We start from the raw sequence: 22336 nt of genomic DNA on the forward strand, positions 1-22336 counted from the left end.
CCCACCCTTAAATACCACCCAGTCTAATCCCACTCCCCCTCACTCCCCCACCCTTACTATCCCACCAGTCTAATCCCACTCACCCTCACTCCCCACACCCTTTAATATCCCACCCAGTCTAATCCCACTCTCCCCCTCACTCCCCAACCTTTAATATCCCACCCATCTAATCCCACTCTCCCCCTCACTCCCCACCCCTTTAATATCCCCCCAGTCTAATCCACCTCTCCCCCTCACTCCCACACCCTTTAATATCCCACCCAGTCTAACCCACCCTCCCCTCACTCCCCACACCCTTTAATATCCCACCCAGTCTAATCCCACTCTCCCTCCCCACTTTAATATTCCACCCAGTCTAATCCCACCCCCCACCTCACGCCCCTCACCCTTTAATATCCCACCCAGTCTAATCCCACTCTCCCCTCCTCCCCCACCCTTTAATATCCCACCCAGTCTAATCCCACTCTCCCCTCACTCCCCACCCCTTTAATATCCCACCCAGTCTAATCCCACTCTCCCCTCACTCCCCACACCCTTTAATATCCCAACCCGTCTATCCCCCTCTCCCCTCACTCCCCACACACTTTAATATCCCACCCAGTCCTAATCCCAGCTCCCCTCACTCCCACCCCCTTTAATATCCCACCCAGTCTAATCCCACTCTCCCCCTCACTCCCCGCACCCTTAATATCCCACCCAGTCTATCCCACCTCTCCCCCTCACTCTCCCACACCCTTTAATATCCCACCCAGTCTAATCCCACTCTCCCCTCACGCCCCACACCCTTTAATATCCCACCCAGTCTAATCCCACTCTCCCCTCCACTCCCCACACCTTTAATATCCCCCAGTCTAATCCCACTCTCCCCCTCACTCCCCACCCTTTAATATCCCACCCAGTCTAATCCCACTCTCCCCCCTCACTCCCCCAACCCTTTAATATCCCACCCAGTCTATCCCACTCTCCCCCTCACTCCCGCACCCTTTAATATCCCACCCAGTCTGATCCCACTCTCCCCCTCACTCCCCACACCCTTTAATATCCCACCAGTCTAATCCCACTCTCCCCTCACTCCCCCACACCCTTTAATATCCCACCCAGTCTAATCCCACTCTCCCCCTCACTCCCCACACCCTTTAATATCCCACCCAGTCTAATCCCACTCTAACCCTCACTCCCCGCACCCTTTAATATCCCACCCCGTCTAATCCCACTCTCCCCTCACTCCCACACCCTTTAATATCCCACCCAGTCTAATCCCACTCTCCCCCTCACTCCCACACCCTTTAATATCCCACCCAGGTCTAATCCCACTCTCCCCCACCCCCCACACCCTTAATATCCCACCCAGTCTAATCCCACTCTCTCCCCTCACTCCCACACCCTTTAATATCCCACCCAGTCTAATTCCCACTCCCCCCTCACTCCCCACCCCTTTAATATCCCACCCAGTCTAATCCCACTCTCCCTCACTCCTCACACCCTTTAATATCCCACCCAGTCTAATCCCACTCTCCCTCACTCCCCACACCCTTTAATATCCCACCCAGTCTAATCCCACTGTCCCCCTCACTCCCCACACCCGTTAATATCCCACCTAATCTAATCCCACTCTCCCCGTCACTCCCCACACCCTTTAATATCGCATCCAGTCTAATCCCACTCTCCCCCTCACTTCCCGCACCCTTTAATATCCCACCCAGTCTAATCCCACTCTCCCCACACCCTTTAATATCCCACCCAGTCTAATCCCACTCACCCCCTACACCCCACACCCTTTAATATCCCACCCAGTCTGAACCCACTCTCCCCACACCCTTTAATATCCCACCCAGTCTAATCCCACTCCCCCCCCTCTCTCCCTTCACCCTTTAATATCCCACCCAGTCTAATCCCACTCTCCCCCTCACTCCCCAAACCCTTTAATATCCCACCCAGTCTAATCCCACTCTCCCCCTCACTCCCCACACCCTTTAATATCCCTCCCAGTATAATCCCACTCTCCCCCTCACTCCCCACACCCTTTAATATCCACCCAATCTAATCCCACTCTCCCCCTCACTCCACACAAACCCTTTAATATCCCACCCAGTTTAATCATACTCTCCCTCCTCACATCCCACACCCTTTAATATCCCACCCAGTATAACCCCACTCTCCCCCTCACTCCCCGCACCCGTTAATATCCCACCCAGTCTAATCCCACTCTCCCTTCAATCCCCACACCCTTTAATATTCCACCCAGTCTAATCCCACTCTCCCCCTCACTCTCGCACCCTTTAATATCCACCCAGTCTAATCCCACTCTCCCCCTCACTCCCCACATCCTTTAATATCCCACCGTCTAATCCCACTCACCCCCTCACTCCCCACCCCCTTTAATATCCCACCCAGTCTAATCCCACTCTCCCCCGCACCCCACACCCTTTAATATCCCACCCAATCTAATCCCACTCTCCCTCTCACTCCCCACACCCTTTAATATCCCACCCAGTCTAATCCCACTCTCCCTCACTCCCCGCACCCTTTAATATCCCACCCAGTCTAAGCCCACTCTCCCCTCACTCCCCACACCCTTTAATATCCCACCCAGTCTAATCCCACTCTCACCCCTCACTCCCCGCACCCTTTAATATCCCACCCAGTCTAATCCCATCTCCCCCTCAACTCCCTACACCCTTAATATCCCACCCAGTCTAATCCCACTCTCCCCTCACTCCCCCACCCTTTAATATCCCAACCAGTCTATCCACTCTCCCCGCACTCTCCCGCACCTCCTTTAATATCCCACCCAGGCTAATCCCACTCTCGCCCTCCCTCCCCAACCCTTTAATATCCCACCCTCTAATCCCACTCTCCACCTCACTCCCACCCTTTAATATCCCACCCAGTCTAATCCCACTCTCCCCCTCACTCTCCCGACCCTTTAATATCCCACCCAGTCTAATCCCACTCTCCCCCTCACTCCCCACACCCTTTAATATCCCACCCAGTCTAATCCCACTCTCCCCCTCACTCCCCACACCCTTTAATATCCCACCCAGTCTAATCCCACTCTCCCCCTCACTCCCCACACCCTTTAATATCCCACCCAGTCTAATCCCACTCTCCCCTCACTCCCCACACCCTTTAATATCCCACCCAGTCTAATCCCACTCTCCCCTCACTCCCGCACCCTTTAATATCCCACCCAGTCTAATCCCACTCTCCCCTCACTCCCCACACCCTTTAATATCCCACCCAGTCTAATCCCACTCTCCCCCTCACTCCTCGCACCCTTTAATATCCCACCCAGTCTAATCCCACTCTCCCCCTCACTCCCCACACCCTTTAATATCCCACCCAGTCTAATCCCACTCTCCCCCTCACTCCCCACACCCTTTAATATCCACCCAGTCTAATCCCACTCTCCCCCTCACTCCCCCACCCTTTAATATCCCACCCAGTCTAATCCCACTCTCCCCCTCACTCTCCCACCCTTTAATATCCCACCCAGTCTAATCCCACTCTCCCCCTCACTCCCCACACCCTTTAATATCCCACCCAGTCTAATCCCACTCTCCCCGCACCCTTTAATATCCCACCCAGTCTAATCCCACTCTCCCCTCCCCACACCCTTTAATATCTTTGCAGCATTCTATCTCGGTATATTTTTGTGCTCATTGTGCAACCACCTCATTCTCTGTGATGGGATGAATTTAACTATATATTGAACACAGCAGATTCTTGAATAAGGCCAGACGTCCCTCAGGCTTTCCAAAAGCACAATGATTGGCACAATCCGTTGATCACTTCTGTTAACAGATAAAAAAATGTAACCACCGCGTTGCTCCCTGCGCATATCTGGACATGCCGGGTGAATGGTGGGAAAGGCCAAAATCAAGATTCGCGCTGGGCGTGAACCAGTTTGCGATGCACCTGGCCTGCTCCCGCTGGCGAGTTCCGGATCACGCTGAAAAAAGGTGAGCAGATCGTTCGTACTCATTTGCATTCATTTCAATTTCATTGGCGAGACTGAAATCGAATGCAGAGGCCTCCCGCCAAGTACCCGACTCCCCAGCGGGAAGTTACGCAGCATCGTTTAGCACTCCTTTTCAAAAACGTGAAGCTGGAGCAATGGCTGCTGGGGGAAGCGAGGCGGTGGGTAACCATTTGCATTTCCCAGCATGCAGCTCAAGGGCACCGGAGCTGCGGCCCCAGTGCTCGGGGAGGGGGATGTGACACAAACAACAGCAGGTCGCCTGCATACAACGACATCTGGTTCTCCCTGCCCACCCTCACAATCACTCGCCACTCAGCCGACCCCCAAAGGGCCATCGCCAGTGCAAACAATGACGACAGCGGACACCCCTGCTACATTGTACAGCGCAACCCAAAATACACTGAACTCATCACGTTCGTACACTCGCTTGCCACCGGGGATGCATACAAATGGCGTACTCAAGCCACAAAACGGCCCAAACCTCATAGAGTCAGCTGCCAACAATCAAACACTAAGAGCAGGGGCTGAAGCACTGGGGATCCTCTCGCGACCAAAAAGTAAGTCTATGGATGAGTGGAGGGTACCTGAACATGCCCTCCCTAATGTTCCTGACAGGGGTCTGGGGTCTAGAGGCTCCTGATGTGGCCGGCGGTAAGTATGCAGAGCAAGGTTTGCCAGCACAACTGGCTTGCTGGATAGCACTCTGAAAGGTGGGATACGCAAGGGTGGGAGAGGCTTGGGGGATTCGAGGGTCCCGGGATGGAATCACTAACTGATTGTTGGTCTCTCTCCTTCACCAATTCCTTATTTGTTTGCGGTTGTGGATCCCGCAGACACTGCCCTCACGTTGCTGGTAGCAGCCAAGGCAGATAGGCACCGGAAACGGCAGCAGCGACGATACAGGCTGTACTTGGGCCGGCACACATCCTGAAGACCCGGCTGCCCACCAGGCTGAGGAGGGGCCCAGAAGGGGAGGACAGCGACAGCCCAAAGTGTACAGGCGTCATTGGTCATTCAATGTGCTGCAGAAGACTCCGTCTCAGCAAAGAGATAGTGCGGCATCTCTGCCATATCCTCGCGGACATAGAACCCCGTGGAGGAGGACACCCGCTCTCAGTGCCTCTGAAGGTCACTGCAGCCCTCAACCTTTATGCCACCAGATCATTCCAGGGCTCGAGAAGGAACATGTGTGGCATTTCACAATCTACAGCACATAGACACTTTTGGGAAGTGATGGATGCTCTGTATGTCATGCCCAACTAATTTAGTGGAATTTTTTGAGGACATTACCAGTGCAGTAGATAACGGGGAGCCGATGGATGTGGTATATCTGGATTTCCAGAAAGCCTTTGACAAGGTGCCACACAAAAGGTTGCTGCATAAGATAAAGATGCATGGCATTAAGGGTAAAGTAGTAGCATGGATAGAGGATTGGTTAATTAATAGAAAGCAAAGAGTGGGGATAAATGTGTTTCTCTGGTTGGCAATCAGTAGCTAGTGGTGTCCCTCAGGGATCCGTGTTGGGCCCACAATTGTTCACAATTTACATAGATGATTTGGAGTTGGGGACCAAGGGCAATGTGTCCAAGTTTGCAGATGACACTAAGGTGAGTGGCAAAGCAAAAAGTGCAGAGGATACTGGAAGTCTGCAGAGGGATTTGGATAGGTTAAGTGAATGGGCTAGGGTCTGACAGATCGAATACAATGTTGACAAATGTGAGGTTATCCATTTTGGTAGGAATAACAGCAAACGGGATTATTATTTAAACGATAAAATATTAAAGCATGCCGCTGTGCAGAGACACCTGGGTATGCTAGTGCATGAGTCGCAAAAAGTTGGTTTACAGGTGCAACAGGTGATTAAGAAGGCAAATGGAATTTTGTCCTGCATTGCTCGAGGGCCGGAGTTTAAGACTAGGGAGGTTATGTTGCAATTGTATAAGGTGTTAGTGAGGCCACACCTGGAGTATTGTGTTCTGAGCTTAGGAGGAACTTCCTCACCCAAAGGGTTGTGAATCTATATAACCCCCCCCCCCCCCCCCCCCCGGCGATCCAACTCCTCACCTTCTCAGCATTCACCACCCAGTAATAATACAGTAAATTCGGGAGACCCAACCCCCCCCCCCCCCCCACCCCGCCCCAGTCCTCTCTTCAGAAGCATCTTGCTAATCCTAGCCAACGTCCTCTCCCCCCCCCCCGCCCAAATCACCTCCCCCTCACCATCGCCTTCAAAGCCTCTCATACCACTGCCTGCGATACCTCCCTCGTGCAGTTAAACCTGCGTATTCCTCAATTACCTTCCCAATATTTACACAAAAACCTCGGTCCCCCAACAACCCCACATCCAATCCCCACCCCGGCCTCTGTACTGCTACCTTCTCCAACACCATGTCCATCCAATGCGGAGATCCGAAACTGCTATTGCCGAATACGCCGACCCTTAACCCCAGCCAGCAGCACCTTCCCCACCACAAAAACAATCTATCCTCCAGTAAACCTTGCGGACCGAGGAGAAAAACGAATACGTCCGCTCCCTCGGGTGCTAAAACCTCTCCTTTCCTCCATAAGTCCAGCCAATGCCTTTGCGACTGGGCAAGCGAGCGTGTCTGCGACCTGTCCAATCTCGGCACCTGCACCATGTTCCAGTCCCCACATTATCAGCTCGTGGGAATCCAAGTCGGGGATGGCCCCACATACCTTCCTCACGAACCCTGCATGGTCCCAGTTAGGAACATACACGCTTCCCCAGGCCACCACCCTCCCCTCCAACACCCCTGTCAATATCACATACCTACCCTTTCCTGGTTCGCCACCACCTTCTCCATCTGGAACCTTACTCTCTTACTAATCAAACCCCCCCCCCCCCCCCCAACCTGCTATCAGACCCCGAATAAAAACACCTGACTAACCCAGCCCTTCCCAAGCCTTACCAGGGGCTGGTTTAGCTCACCAGGCTAAATCGCTGGCTTTTAAAGCAGACCAAGGCAGGCCAGCAGCACGGTTCAATTCCCATACCAGCCTCCCCGGACAGGCGCCGGAATGTGGCGACTAGGGGCTTTTCACAGTAACTTCATTGAAGCCTACTCGTGACAATAAGCGATTTTCATTTCATTTTCATTACACCTGACCCTTCACCCTCAAGTGTGTCTCCTGCAGCATCGCCACATCACCCTTCCAACATTTTTTTTAATGTTTAAAATTCAAATAAATTTAGAGTACCCAATTCCTTTTTTCCGATTGAGGGGCAATTTAGCGTGGCCAATCCACCTACCCTGCACATCTTTTAGGGTTGTGGGGGCGAAACCCACGCAGACGCAGGGAGAATGTGCAAACTCCACACGGATAGTGACCCAGAGCCGGGATCGAACCTGGGACCTCGGCGCTGTGAGGCCGCAGGGCTAACCCACTGCGCCACTGTGCTGCCACCTTCAAACTTTTTAAGTGCGCGAGCACCCTCGACCTCTTCAATGGTTCTCCCAGCCCCTTCATGTTCCACGTAACTAACCTAACAGGGGCTCTCTAAGCACCCTCTGTACCCCGCCTTTCCTGTCCACCATCATCATAACTCCGGGCCCTGCCCACTGGACCTGAACCGCCCCCATCCCATTGTTACCACCGAACCTCTCCCAGAATCCCCCCTTCCACTTCCTCTCGAATGTACCTCACCCAGTATCGATCCCCCGCCCCCATTTAGATTTCCAGTGTCATCTCGGGGATAGGGCATGTTAACTTGAAATGAGGACCCCTAGAGGCCATTTTTGGGCTCGGGTTGCAGGCAGGTGCGGGAGCAGATGTTTTAGCCCTCCCCTCGCTAATTGCCAGGAGGCGGGACCTGTTGGGGCGGGGCAGCCCTGTACCTTGGCATGGCGCAGGATCGACTGTAGTTTCTGGACACTAAGGGATAATTCAACATGGCCAATCCACCTAACCTGTACATCTTTGGACATTAAGGGACAATTTATCATGGCCAATCCACCTAACCTGTACATCTTTGGACACTAAGGGACAATTTAACATGGCCAATCCACCTAACCTGCACATCTTTGGACACTAAGGGACAATTTAACATGGCCAATCCACCTAACCTGCACATCTTTGGACACTAAGGGACAATTTAACATGGCCAATCCACCTAACCTGCACATCTTTGGACACTAAGGGACAATTTAACATGGCCAATCCACCTAACCTGTACATCTTTGGACACTAAGGGACAATTTAACATGGCCAATCCACCTAACCTGCACATCTTTGGACACTAAGGGACAATTTAACATGGCCAATCCACCTAACCTGCACATCTTTGGACACTAAGGGACAATTTAACATGACCAATCCACCTAACCCGCACATCTTTGGACTGTGGGAGGAAACCAGAGCACCCGGAGGAAACCCACGCACACAGGGGGAGAACGTGCAGATTCCTCAGTGACCCAAGCCGGGAATCGAACCTGGGACCCTGGAGCTGTGAGGCAGCAGAGCTAACCACTGTGCTGTGAATTTGATGAAAACGTTGAAAATGAGGCGAATAAAAAGGGTTCTTTTAAATGCATACACAGATAAACTTCAGTTCTTGGCCCCAAGTTGGGGATTGTTCAGGGATTGATCCTGAAGTGAGACTTTCCAGGAGGGAATCACTGATTCCCTGCTTTATATATAAATATACAGCAATGGAGACTGATTTCCTGCTCTGGCATTCGGCAATAAGGCCCCTGGACAATCCCAAACACATCTGTACCAAGCAAGCGGCAGAAAGGGTAAAGTACCTACCGCCATAATCAGGATCCAGCGGACAAACATTTTTCTCACAATCTCACTTTTCCCAAAATGATCGGAGCCGCTGCAAGTTTTCACCTGTCCCAACTTCAATCGCACTGAAAGGAATGCGCACACATTTCCCGGATAAATCTGCTTCAAATAATCACCAGGCGAAATGAAATGCTTTTTTCAAAAAAATAAATAATAATAATGGCGAACGTGATGCTGGAAGTTTGAGCAAGGGAGCAACTCGAACAGGGGAACTTCCACTGAGCGGCTCGGATGGAAGCCCCGCCCCTACCGCCGGAGCCCCGCCCCCACCGCATAAGCCCCTCCCCACCCATTCCCCCCTCCCCACCCCCCCCCCCCCCCCCACCCCACCCCCCCCCCCCCCCCCCACCCCACCCCCCCCACCCATTCCCCCCTCCCCACCCCACCCCCCCCATCCCCCCCTCCCCCCCCATCCCCCCCTCCCCCCCCCCCATCCCCCCCAATGGATAACTGACTCCATTCTCTCCGACCATTGGCTTCTACAACACACATGCTGTAAATTGTTGGGGAGAGGATAAAGAGGCAGAGACATGAACTTGTGGCAGTTTCTGTGCTTAAAAACCTTTAATCAAATCCCTTCACTTTAGCATAATACTTTTCACTTACTTTTCATGACCCCTCCTAATTTCCCGCTTCAGTACCTTCCTACTTTATACTCAAGGGTTCGACTGTCCCAACCCCTCCAGACCGTACAAAAGCCTCCCTTTTCTTTTTGACGAGGTTCACAATATCCCTCGTTATCCAAGGCTCCCTAAACTTCCCAAACTTATCCTTTGTTCTCTCAGGAACGTGACTTTCCTGAATCCTAATCAACTGTCGCTTGAAAGACTCCCACCTGTCCGATGTTGATATATCCTCCAACAGCCGCACCCAATCCAAATTCTTCAATTCCTGTCTAATGTTATCGGAATTTGCCTTTCCCCAGTTTAGCCCCTTAACTCGAGGGTACCCTCATCCCAGTGGCGTGCAGAGGGGGGGCCGACGGTGCATTGGCCCCGGGCATCCATTGGATGGGGGCATCCAATCAGAGAAGGAAATAATTTTTTTTTTTAAATTTAGATTACCCAATTATTTTTTTCAATTAAGGGGCAATTTATCGTGGCCAATCTACCTACTCTGCACATTTTGTGGGTTGTGAGGGCGAAACCAACGCAGACACGGGGCGAATGTGCAAACTCCACACGGACATTGACCCAGAGCCGGGATCGAACCTGGGACCTCAGTTCCGTGAGGCGGTTGTGCTAACCACTAGGCCACCGTGCTGCCCCAGAGAAGGAAATAAGATAGTAATTTTAAAATTTCAGCGGTGATAAATCAATTTTTGGAGGCTCACCACACTGCAGAGGCAGTTGTTAGCCCTTTATTCCTTTAACATGGTGTACCCTTTCTGTCTAGAGAAAATGGTGCTTCTCCCCATCCCCCCACACGCATGCGCATGATGTACGTGGTGCAACCATCAAAAGCAACAAGCAGACGTGGCTGTTCGTTCCTGCGTTTCCTCGAGTCATAACTCGTCTTTTCTTCAGCTTTTTGTGCATCTAGATTAGTTCTTTTACCTACTCAGGTCAGTGAATAGCTCTAGAACAGGTGCAACTACGTTTTTTATAGGTTTTTTGGTGATATTTAATTAAATATTTACGTGGGATGTAGTAAGAGTGAAGCCTGGATGATCAGAGGACTGCTATGGCATTTAATCTCGGAATAGGAGACATTTATTCCTTAACATGCTAATATTCGAATACAGATACCACTAATTTGCAAGTCTATGATATAAATTGCACAAAATTATCAGTGGAGAATCAGTGTGAAATAATTTGATACGAAGGAACAAAGAAATGAAATATGGTTTATCCGTCTGCAACTGACCGATTGTTTACCATTTTCTTCCCATTTTCTCATGCGTCTTACGGTTTTTGAGATAGAAAATGAAATGTTACGAGTATTTTGTGTAGAACCGAGTGGAGCACAGAACAGGAAAAAAAAGAGGGCCAGAGTCGAAGAAGAGTCCCATCAAAGAGGGGTATTAGATGCATGGATAAAATGAAGTAAAGAAGAAGTAGGAGAACCTGGAGAAGTAAAAGATGATGTGGGTGCAGAGAAGGATTTTTCTGATACGGATTCAGCTCGGTCAGAACATAATACTCTCTCTCCTCAGTCTCGTTGTCAGGATGATGATCCATGTGAAGAAAATAAAGAAGATTTTAGCATATTTTTGCAAAGAAGCGATTTTGGCTGTTTGAAGAAACCGATTCCAGATCATTTGAAGATGACAATATTACAACATGGCCCTGAAAGAAATCAGAATAAAAGCGGTCCATTTGCTGAGAAGGATGGGAGATAATTTTCCAAACAGTGGTTTGATAAAGTTTCCACAAACGGAGAAATTGTGGAGAGAAAATGGTTGTTATACTCTCCATATCGGAAAGCATGCTACTGTTTTGTTTGCTTTTTTGTTTTCAAAGGAGCATTTGTCGTCTGTGTCAAACTTTGGAAAGGAAGACGGTTTCTCCACTTGGAGAAAATTAAATCCAACAATACCTGACCATGAGAAAAGCCCTTCTCATAGAGCTCACATGAGGGAATACCTGAACCTCGTAGTTCGACTCCATCATTCAACTACGATAGATGCTGAACTTCAACAGCAAATGTCTGCTGAAAAGAAAAGATGGAAAGCTATAACTGAACGGATTGTCGAGGTTATATTCTTTCTGGCAAAACAGAATCTGGCCTATCGTGGACATTGAGGAGAAGGAATATCTGGGTTATCAGAGCCAGGGGAGACAGTCAGTGAAAATACAGGAAACTTACTAGCAACAATCAGACTTTTGGCCAAATATGATGACATCTTAGCAAAGCACTTGCAGAGAGGGAAAGAGAAACCAAAAAGTGTCACCTACTTGTCCAACAGAATTCAAAACGAAATAATCAATCTTCTTGGTGAAACTGTCAAGAAAAATATAATTTCCGAAATTAAGGACGCAAAATATTTTAGCATAATGCTGGATTCAACTCCAGATATTGCCCATGAAGATCAGGTTTCTGAAATTCTGCGTTACGTTCATATTGATGAAAACAGAAAAGTAGAAATAAAGGAGACATTTCTGGGATTTTTTCAAGTCAACAAGAAAGATGCAGTCAGCCTGGTAAATAAAATTCAGGAAAAATTGGAAGAAGACAAAATTTCCATGAATGACTGTCGTGGTCAAGCATATGATAACGCAGCAGTTATGGCTGGAGTGAGAGGAGGTGTTCAACAAAAAATTCTTGAAGTTAACCCAAAAGCTGTGTTTATGAACTGCGAGAACCACAGCCTCAATTTGGCCTGTGTCCATGCAAGTGAGGTGCAGCCTGTTGTTACATTTTTTGGCATTCTAGAAAAACTCTTTACTTTTTTTTCTTCATCTACTTCTCGTTAGGAAGTATTAAAATCATTTGTCACTCGGACTGTGAAAAGACAGTGTGACACAAGATGGAGTTCCAGCCATGATGCTGTGCAAGTAATCCACAAAGAGTGTGACAACGTTATTGCAAGCCTTCAACACCTGCTGGAAGGAGAATTTTCAAGGGAAACTAAATCTGATGCAGGATCGCTACTGAACTCTATTCAACAGTTCCCGTTTATAGCTTTATTAAATTTTTGGTACTCAGTTTTATCATCAGTGGAGAAAGTCTCAAAACGTTTGCAGGATCCGAAAATGGGGTTCCATGAAGCTTCTTGTGATCTGAGAGGACTTATTCATATCTTGAATTTGAAGAATGACGAAATTATCCACAATGCAATAGCTTTTTAGCCAATGAAAATTGGGGAATACCAATTGCACGAACAAGGAGGAGAAGAATAATGCCTGGAGAGTCAGCAAGAGATAGTGGACTGACGGCACAAGAAGAAATGAATAGAGTAATGGTAGAGATTGTGAACAGAATAAAAACTGAAATTGAAGACCGCAGTGTCCGTCTTCAAAGACTCAGTGACCGATTTTCTTTTCTTCTGAACTTGAATTCAGTAGTGATTGAAGATGAACAAGAAAGAGAGAAATTAAAAAAGGGATGTTCAGACTTTGCAAATTATTATGACAATGATGTGGTTGCAATTCAGTTATATGACAAAATGATTGATTTTGTGATGCTCCTTCAAGCTGGAGGGAATAGAGTTCCCCCTGATCCTAAAGATGCTCTGGAGTCTTTACTGCAGTATGGGAGGGATGTCTTTCCGACGCTGTGTGTTTCATACAGATTACTGCTTACAATTGCATTTTCAGTCGCAAGCTGTGAAAGGTCATTTTCAAAACTGAAATTAATAAAAACATATCTGAGGTCTTCTATGTCACAGGAGCGACTGACCAACCTGGCTTTAATAAGCATTGAAAAAGAATTTCTCACAGCTGATGTAAAAAGTGAAGTAGTTCAGGTGTTTTGTGACAGGAGGTATCATTTGGGGAAAATAACTTAATAAATTTCATTGATTTATATTAAAATCGAATAAAGCGTTTATTTCATGTTTCATCTGTGTTTATATATTCAAAATGTTTTCCTTTCTCATAATATTTCTCAGTACATTAGGCCTTATACTTGAGTCTTTGGGGCATACAATCAAGATTTGCCCCGGGCATCACCAGACCTCTGCACGCCACTGCCTCATCCCTACCCAAATGTACCCTAAAACATAGGGAATTGTGGTCACGTCTCCCAAGATGTTTATCTACTGAAACCTCAACCACCTGTCCAGGCTCATTCCCCAATACCAGGTCCAGTACTGCCCCTTCCCTAGTTGGACTATCTATATATTACATCAAGAAGGCTTCCTGGATACACCTTGCAAACTCTGACCCATCCAAACCCCTTGCACTAAGTGAGTCCCAGTCAATATAGGGGAAATTAAAATCCCCGACCACAACAACCCTGTTACTTTTGCACCTATCCAAAATCTCTCTACCTGTCTGCTCTTCCATCTCTCGCTGGCAGTTGGGGGCCTGTAATAAACCCTGTTGCACGTTTTACTTGAGTGTAATTCGCGTTTATTGGAGTGTATTAACACGCCTCCGTTTAAAGGCCGTGTGCTTAACACTGCTAGGCTCTAAGTATGTATTTTCAGCTCGGGAGTCGCCAGTTGCCGTATCTAGACAACTCACAGATATTCCAAGGTCAGGTTCAAAGTAATAAAACGATACACCGATTAGTAAGTTCCAAACGATCAATATTTATTATACAAATATAATAAATACGCATGCACACGCTAAGGGACTAAGCTATAACTAAACTAAGCGATCAGAATACTTAACTAAACAGGAACAGGCAAGGTCAGGGAGCAAGGCCTTCGTTCCGATCTTGGTCTGCAACCTTCAGAGAGCGTGCTGGTCGCTGGGGGTCCAGTGGGCCTGGTTCGCGTAGCGAGCGTCGTATGGTCACTTACGGTTCGGCGGCTGGTGCTCAACGGCTGGAGTCAGGATACAGGTTGAAGTTCTTGGTCAAAGCCGGAGCACGAAAACAACAGACAGGACCATGTGTGGGGTCTATCTTTTATAGGACCCCAATGTCCGTGCCTCTTTTGGGGCGGGCTTTACCTTCAGGTATCGATTGGACCGAATTCTAATCGATATCTTTTGAATTCCCCCAATGTGAGGGTCTCTTCTTGATGGCGGGGGCGGTTTCTATAGTGGATACTTCTGGTGCCGCTCTGTCTGGACATCCACTTAAAGTATCTATTCAAACCTAGATGTTGCCATTGTGTGTGCCTAGATCTGAATTGCCTCATTAGTATGCAAAGCGTTTTGCCATTAACACCTTTGGTTTGAGATCTTCCACCTGGCCAGAAACTAGTTTTGCTGCTTGCAAAATGCTAATTAGTCTTTGCAGACTGCTTGCCTTGGCTAAACTGCTTTTCCCTGCAGTCTTAGCAGTTCTCCATTTTGTTAGCCCAGTGTCCATTTTAGGTGGCTACATTCCCTCCTTGTGATCCTCACAATCAAAATATTGTGAAGGATCACCTATGCACGTTGCTTCGGTGCAACATCGAGGGCCGAAGGGCCTGTACTGCGCTGTATCGTTCTATGTTCTATGCTTCTGGGTGCCTTGTTTGTGTTCCCTAACCTCGGCAAGCTCCTGAGCGTCTACTCTGTCCTTGACTATGGGAAGAAAAATTTTTACCTGACATCTCTACTTGGCGCTATGTCAAAGGGGACATGCATTACCAAAAACCGGGAACCTCTACCTATCACAACTATCCTTATCTTACTTTAAACATTTCATTACAGACTAAACCTCATCCATTCATACCACATCACATAACATTTCCTGACTCGGCAGTCGAGTTCAGGACAATATAATACATGGGTATATTTTATTTTATTCACACAGTGCTTTATTCATTGAGGGGCAAAGGGGATTGGTGGAAACCGAAGATAGGAGATCGAACTCCATAGATGGTTGAGGGGCAGGAACGGGAGGCTCTCCTCTTCCACTTCCTCAACCTGAGGGTCTGTACGAGTATGCAGAGGATTGCAATCACTAGCAGTGATTCAATCACATATGACATGGAGTACCATGTCATAAATTTTGTGCACCAGGTCTGAACCTCACTGATCAGAGCTGAGCACGGGGGAGTTGCTGTGAGTGAAACATTTACGGCGGGGGTTGTGGAGGAAACGTGTCTTGCTCCCACATAAACAAATACAACATTTAAGAGCAATAAGCAGGCTTCCATCATGGTCTTCTTTTTGTTCTCTTTCTCTTCCTCCTGTATGGCTGATCCTTGCTGTGATCCCTGTTTCGTCCTTCGAAAGCTATGGGATCAAGCACAGTATCTGTCAATACACAGCTTAATATCCGTACTTGTTAGTGTATCTGTCTTTCAATTCCAATTGACCCATTAAAATGACTGGCCAAGTCACACCCTGTGACTCCCCTCATTTTTTTTTTCAAAAGCGAATTTAATGAACACAATACACCTAACAACTCTCCTCCTGCGAGCCGTCTCGCAGGCTTTGCTCATTTACCATCCGAATGTTCCTGGATGTAAATAGCATGCGGGATGGCGGCCTAAGGTCTGCCTAACGAAAAATGAAAACAAATTGGAAACAAAAGGTCGAATGGGTTGCGTATGGGCCGCTACGGGTACGATTTGAATGGGATCCCCGGGTAGGGCGTGCTGTGCCATACCCGAGCTTGGCTGACTAAAGTGGGTTCTCAGACAGGGCGGGTCCTCAGTGCCGTTTGTCCACTGCCTGAGTAACCTGGATTAAACGGGCAAGAATGTGTTTACCGTGGATTTGCAGCCTCTATTCGCCGAATAGAGGGGCACCTAAAAACCACTCTGTCTCTGTGAACAGGGTCACAAAGGGGTTGCCGTATCGGGATTCAGACACCGTGTCGTCCTGCTCTCCCGGATCCCACACCCTTGTGTGGATCAGGCATGATATCTTTGAATTGTGTGACTGGGGGTCACTTTCGTCATTGCGGACAAGTCGGTACGAATTGTCCCTGTGCCAGAGTGTTGGGTCCAAAAGTGAATGGGTATTGTCGGGGTCGTCGGGGTCGGGTGGTGGGTCTGGGTTTTTAATATAAGTGACTTCCATGGGGTCATTGGAGTCGGGGTCATAGTCGCTGCAGTGTGGGCTGTAGTGTGGTGTGCTGTGGCTGTCCTCAGAGTCAGTGTCTGTATCGCTGTCTCTGCTGTGGCAGCTTGTGGGAGTTTCGGGGCGTGGTCTGTCGTGGTCAGTGGGCGGAGTCGTGGGCGAGTCCGATGAAGAACTGGTCTGTGAGGGGGATGGTGGAAACGTGTCTCTAGTGGGTGGGGTGAGGTGTTCTGCTGCGTCTAGCAGGACATGGTGTGCATGGTTGGCCTGTGTTCCATATGCCTTTAACTGGTTGATATGGAACCACGCGGTCTTACCATTAGGATATTTTATCCTATAAACTGAGGGGCTAATTTTATCCGAAATTGAGTATGGGCCGGAATATTTTGGTGCCAAAAAACTGCTGGGGTTGTATACAGATAGCATTACCTGTTGTCCAACCTGGAATTCTGTGGGGTGAACGGTCTTATTAAAGAATGCTGTGCTTTGTCTACGGCGTTTCCCTAGCTGAACTGCGGTTGCGATCTGTGCAGACCTCACAGTCTCAACCAGGTCTTTAACCGTCTTTTCGTGTGTGAGGGCCGTCACTTCGGTGCTAGTCATGTCCAGTCCTAAAAGGAATTCTGTACCTTTCATAGGGCGTCCGGTCATGAGTGTGTGTGGTGTGTATCCTGTGGAAGTTGAAACTGTATTTCTGATGAACCCGTTCTTCATGACCCGTCCTGTGAAGTGAGATCCCTGGTCCGAATCAATGCTTGGGGGTAAACCCCATCTCGTGAAGATGTGGTGGGTCAGGATCTTTGCAGCTGTCTTAGCTGTATTCGTTCTAGAGGGGAATGCCTCTACCCATTTGGTAAAGGTATCGATGACCACCAGAACGTATTTATAGCCATTCCTACAAGGGGGCAATGGTCCTATAAAGTCGATCTGGAGGTTTGTCCAGGGGCCATTAACTGGTCGAGTATGCCGAAGTTGTGCCTTTTTAGAATACCTCTCCGGGTTATTCTGGGCGCAAATAAGGCAATTCTCGATGTAGTGACTTACATCTGTCCTTAGGTTAGGCCACCAACAGAGCTGCCTGAGGTGCCTCGTGGTTGCGTCGATCCCTTGATGCCCGTGTCCATCATGGAACAAAGCAATCATTTCATTCCTGTCCTGCTGCGGAACCACATAAAGCTGATCCTTTATGATCACACCCTCATGTGTGGTCAGTGCGTGACTGAACTTGTCATACTGTGGCACAAAGTTGCCTTTGAAAATCTCCCTGAGATCCTCATCTTGCTTCTGAGCTTCAGCTAAATCCCTGATATCTGTTTGTGAGACTTGAACCGCGCTCACAGGGGTGCTAGCTGGTGCGCTAGCTGGGGGTGTCCACAAGTGTCCTCGCCTGGAACCTGCCTTAGCCAGTGCGTCGGCTTTTACATTCCCAGGGGGGGATGACCTATGGTGGCTTCTTACTTTGATAATGCCGAAGGTCCTGTCCTTCGCTTTCTCTAAAATGTGTTGGAGTAAAGGGGCTGATGGAAGGGGTTTCCCATCTGCGGAGACAAAACCTCGTGTCCTCCACAGGGGCAGAAAATCTGTTAAACTATTGCAGACATATAGACTGTCCGAATATATGTCCGCTGGGCTGGGGAAAGAATCGGGGTGGTCCACTATATAAGCTATGGCCGCGAGCTCTGCTGCCTGCGCGCCTAAGTGTCCTGGTAATTTTAAAGCTATCTCTTCGAGAGCGCGCCCCTGCGCGTCCTCGACATAGATGCCGCATCCTGTGATACGCTCACCTTCTAAAACCGTGGATGAACCGTCTACGTATATCCGTAGTGGTCCACACGTGTCTGTGGGTTGGGGGCTTTGTTTTGGGTTCCCTATCTTCCTGGGGGGTGTCTTCGCTATAAAGGGTCCTGTGTTATGTAAGGGGGCTACAATTTCACATTCATGGGGCTGTCCTGGGTATTGGAGGTTGTCGGCTAAAAATGTGTGTGTGCGGGTCCGTTTTACTGTAATGTCCCGTCCTTGTAAGAGTAGTGTCCACCTAGCTGCCCTAATCTGGCTAACTGAACCGTCCTTCAGTCGACCGTCTAGGAGTAACTGTGTGGGGGTGTGCTCGGTCAAAATGGTGGTGGGGTTGAGTCCGGTAATGTAGGAAAAATACTGAACTGCCCAGAAGACTGCAAGGAGGTGCCTCTCGCAGGCTGAAAATCCTTGTTCCACTGGGTCTAACAGTCGGGAGGCATAAGCCACTGGTCTTAGCTGCTCGTGCCGTTCCTGAAGTAACACGGCCGAGAGGGTCAGATCTGTGCTCGCTACCTCTATTGCATAGGGGGAAAGTTGGTCTGGGACTTGTAGCGCGGGTGCTGCGCTAAGGGCTTTCTTTAACTCTTCCACAGCCTCTGTATGCTGCGGAAGCCATTCCCAGGGGGCTCCTTTCTTAAGGAGGTCTGAGAGTGGGGCGGCTTTTGTCGCGAATCCGTCGATGTGGTTCCGACAATAACCAACCAGTCCTAAGAACGACCGGAGGGCTGAAACATTCTGGGGAAGGGGCAATTTGACAATCGAATCAATTCTTTTGAATTCGATCTCGCGTTTGCCGTGCGTGATGACTGTTCCCAAATACATCACTTTATTTTCCAAAATCTGGGCCTTTCTTGGGTTAACTTTACAGCCAATTGAGGTTAAAAGTTCCAGGAGTTCGGCCAGAAGCGTAATGTGCTCTGCCTTTGTGTCTGTCTGCAGTAGTAGGTCGTCTACATACTGTACCAGACATTCGGGGCGGGAAAATTTTTCTAAACCATTCGCCAACTGTCGGTGGAAAATGGAGGGGGAATTGTGGAATCCTTGTGGAAGGCATGTCCACGTATACTGTTGAGCTTTGAAAGTGAAGGCAAATTTGTACTGGCACGCCTTTGCCAATGGGATTGACCAGAAGCCATTGCTAATGTCCAAAACCGTGAAATATTTGGAGTTGAGTCCCTGTTTGAGCATGGTCTCGGGACTTGTTGCTACCGTGGGGGCTACTGCTGGGGTTACTTTATTGAGTTCCCGATAATCAATGGTCAGACGCCATGATCCGTCGGGCTTTCTCACTGGCCAAATAGGGGCATTATTGGTCGAGGCTACTGTTCTAAGCACACCTTGCTCCAATAAGCTACCTATTACCTTCTCTATTTCTCCCTCTGCTTCTAGGGGAAATCTGTACTGCTTCTGTGGTCTGGGGTCAGGTCCGGTAACGTGAATTTGTCCAGTCATTCTGCCACAGTCGTGCCGGTGACTGGCAAATGCTGTCCTATGTTTGTTTAGAACATAGAACATAGAACAGTACAGCACAGAACAGGCCCTTCGGCCCTCGATGTTGTGCCGAGCCATGATCACCCTACTCAAACCCACGTATCCACCCTATACCCGTAACCCAACAACCCCCCCCCCCCCCCCTTAACCTTACTTTTTAGGACACTACGGGCAATTTAGCATGGCCAATCCACCTAACCTGCACATCTTTGGACTGTGGGAGGAAACCGGAGCACCCGGAGGAAACCCACGCACACAGGGGGAGGACGTACAGACTCCACACAGACAGTGACCCAGCCGGGAATCGAACCTGGGACCCTGGAGCTGTGAAGCATTGATGCTAACCACCATGCTACCCTGCTACCCACAATTTTAATATTGCCTTAACTTGTCTGTCCATGTTTAGTGTAGTCAAGTCAAATGAGTATTCTCCTACTGCGCTAATCCTATTAGCGTAGTCTCCTACTGTGAGGGTAGCGGGTGCTCTGTCCGATCTTGCCATTCGCCAGACACACTGGTTCACTGGGTCGAACGACAGGCTATGGGCATTCATGAAATCTATCCCTAGGATGTGTTCTGCTGTCCGGGGAAGATTTACTAATACTACTGGGTGTCTGGTGGAAATGTTCCTGAGCTGGATTGCTACGGGTGCTGTAATGTGTCCCTGTTGCGAGTGTCCTGTGAAACCGCTAAGTGTGATGGTGGAGGTGGTCGGCCACGTGTCTGCCTGTGCCGTGGTGGTGGAGTTAATCGTGGTGCGGGACCCTCCTGTGTCCCAAAGTAACTCTATGGGCTTCCCTCTTAACTTTGCCGTGACTACCGGTCTTCCGGATGGATCCCATAGTGTGTCACAGACCCAAGTGGGGGAGCCCGAACACCGTCAGTCCGTTCCGTCCACATTGGTCTGTCCTGACTGTATCCCTATACTATGGATCGGTTTGGCTTTGTTCCTGTTTAGAGTGCCTGTCTGCTGGCCTCTCTGTGATCTCTGGGGTGCGTTACATTCCTTAGCCCAATGTCCTAAATGGCCACAGTTGTAGCATTCCTGCGACTTCTGTGGAGGGCTGCTCTTTCCTTCATTCACCCACGCGGGGTTTTGGTGCTCTCTCACTGCCTGTATGTCTGCTGCAGCCTGAGCTTCTTCTGGGGATTTCACTTTACCTCTGCCCTGAACTGATTGCTCCCAAGCGCGGGACAATCTTTTCAGGACCCACTTCTCATTATGGGCCTCCTCTGAGGGGTCATAGCTGTTGCAAGCGCTCTGTCCTGCTTCTGTTGCATGAGAAATTATGGTGCGCGTCCATTTAACCATATTTTCACGGTTCAAATGGGCTCTATTTAAATCGCCAAATACTGCGTTAAAATGGATCCACAACCTTCCGGCGAATGCTGTGGGGTGCTCGGTTTTCTTCTGCCGGCATTTATTAAGTCCTTCTACGGGGTCACCTCGATTATACCCTATGGCATCTAAAATGGAGGTGTGCATTTCCTCTAGGGTGCCTCCGCCAACGTTCTGTGGGTCGGGGAGGGCTGCTACTACCGATGGGTCTAAACTCAGAACTGTGAGTTTAACCTGCTCTCTCTCGTCCAGGCCGTACATGGTTGCCTGTTGCTTTACTTTTGCGAAAAACTGGTGGGGGTCTGCGGTGGGGAGAAACGGAGTGATCTTCTCACAAGCGTCCCTTAGTTGGGTTACAGTTAAGGGGGTGGTGTAAGTAATAACGGGTGCGCCTTCTGTGGTCGCTTTTCTCTGGGTGGTGACTGGATTCATTGGAACGGTAACGAGCTGATCTGTGGGGGGTTGGGGTGCTTGTCTTTTCTGCTGCGCTGCTGGCGCACATGTTCCCTGAACATAACGCTGCGCTGTCTCACGTAACTCTTTCCAGTCTGGGGCATTCTCCTCATCTAACTGCGTTCCAAAGGTGCTTTGAAACCCATTTTGCACTGAAAGCAGCGATTGCAGCTCTGCAATCTGCTTCCTGCATTTCGCATGATCTACAGTACTCTGTCTTTGTTCTGTGGTGGCAGCATGGAGTGCTCTCAAAGCTGCTTTAAGGTCAGAGCATTGCCTCTGCAAAGTCTCTACCTGCTTCTCTGATTCTTCTCTTATCAGGACGGCACGTTGCACGTCCTGATAGGCCTTTTCGTACTGGGTCTGGGAACTGCTGAGATGGGCTAGACAAGACTGATGTGCCCTCTTGGCATCATCCACCTCTCTACCTTTCTCTGCCAACTTCCCTCTAAGATCCATATTTTCCTTTTCGATGTCCCTGACATCCACTTTACTCATTCTATTTCTTTCTTCTAATTCTGCCCGGAGCGTCTGAACGACCTCCTCTGTGCCTCGCAATTGTGCCAAACAGGACACAATCGCCATCGGCTTACGTGCTTTACTCATATTTTTCTTGTGAATTTGAGAGAGGTTCTCCCACCAAGTATGTCCTATACTTCCGGGACCTGTCTCCTCATTCAAACAAAACTCTTTCCAAAGGGGCCATCCCTTTCCTTGCAGATACTTGCGGAGTTCCAGCTCCCACACGGGACACTGACCTACTCGGCTACTGCTGGTCGCTGCGACCACAAACCGTTCTGGGTTCATGAGGCGTTCCATTGCCTGCATGGCCATTTTCTGACTCACTTTAAATTTAGAACAGGGGGTGTTGAGGTTATGTCTCACGAAACGGGT

The 22336-nt window shown here is 49.1% G+C and overlaps 1 protein-coding gene across 1 annotated transcript in view; it reads right to left on the minus strand.

Annotated features, from left to right (window-relative positions):
* The window catches only part of LOC119958092 (tumor necrosis factor receptor superfamily member 14-like), a 51263-nt gene extending 42252 nt beyond the window's left edge, over window positions 1-9011 (minus strand). Inside the window, exon 1 of the mRNA XM_038786320.1 lies at window positions 8753-9011. The gene's annotated coding sequence lies outside the window, so the exon portion shown is untranslated. The remainder of the gene's footprint in view (window positions 1-8752) is intronic.
* Window positions 9012-22336: the final 13325 nt, after the last annotated feature.

The sequence above is a fragment of the Scyliorhinus canicula genome, chromosome 28 (genome assembly GCF_902713615.1).
Source record: "Scyliorhinus canicula chromosome 28, sScyCan1.1, whole genome shotgun sequence".
Taxonomy (NCBI): Eukaryota; Metazoa; Chordata; class Chondrichthyes; order Carcharhiniformes; family Scyliorhinidae; genus Scyliorhinus; species Scyliorhinus canicula.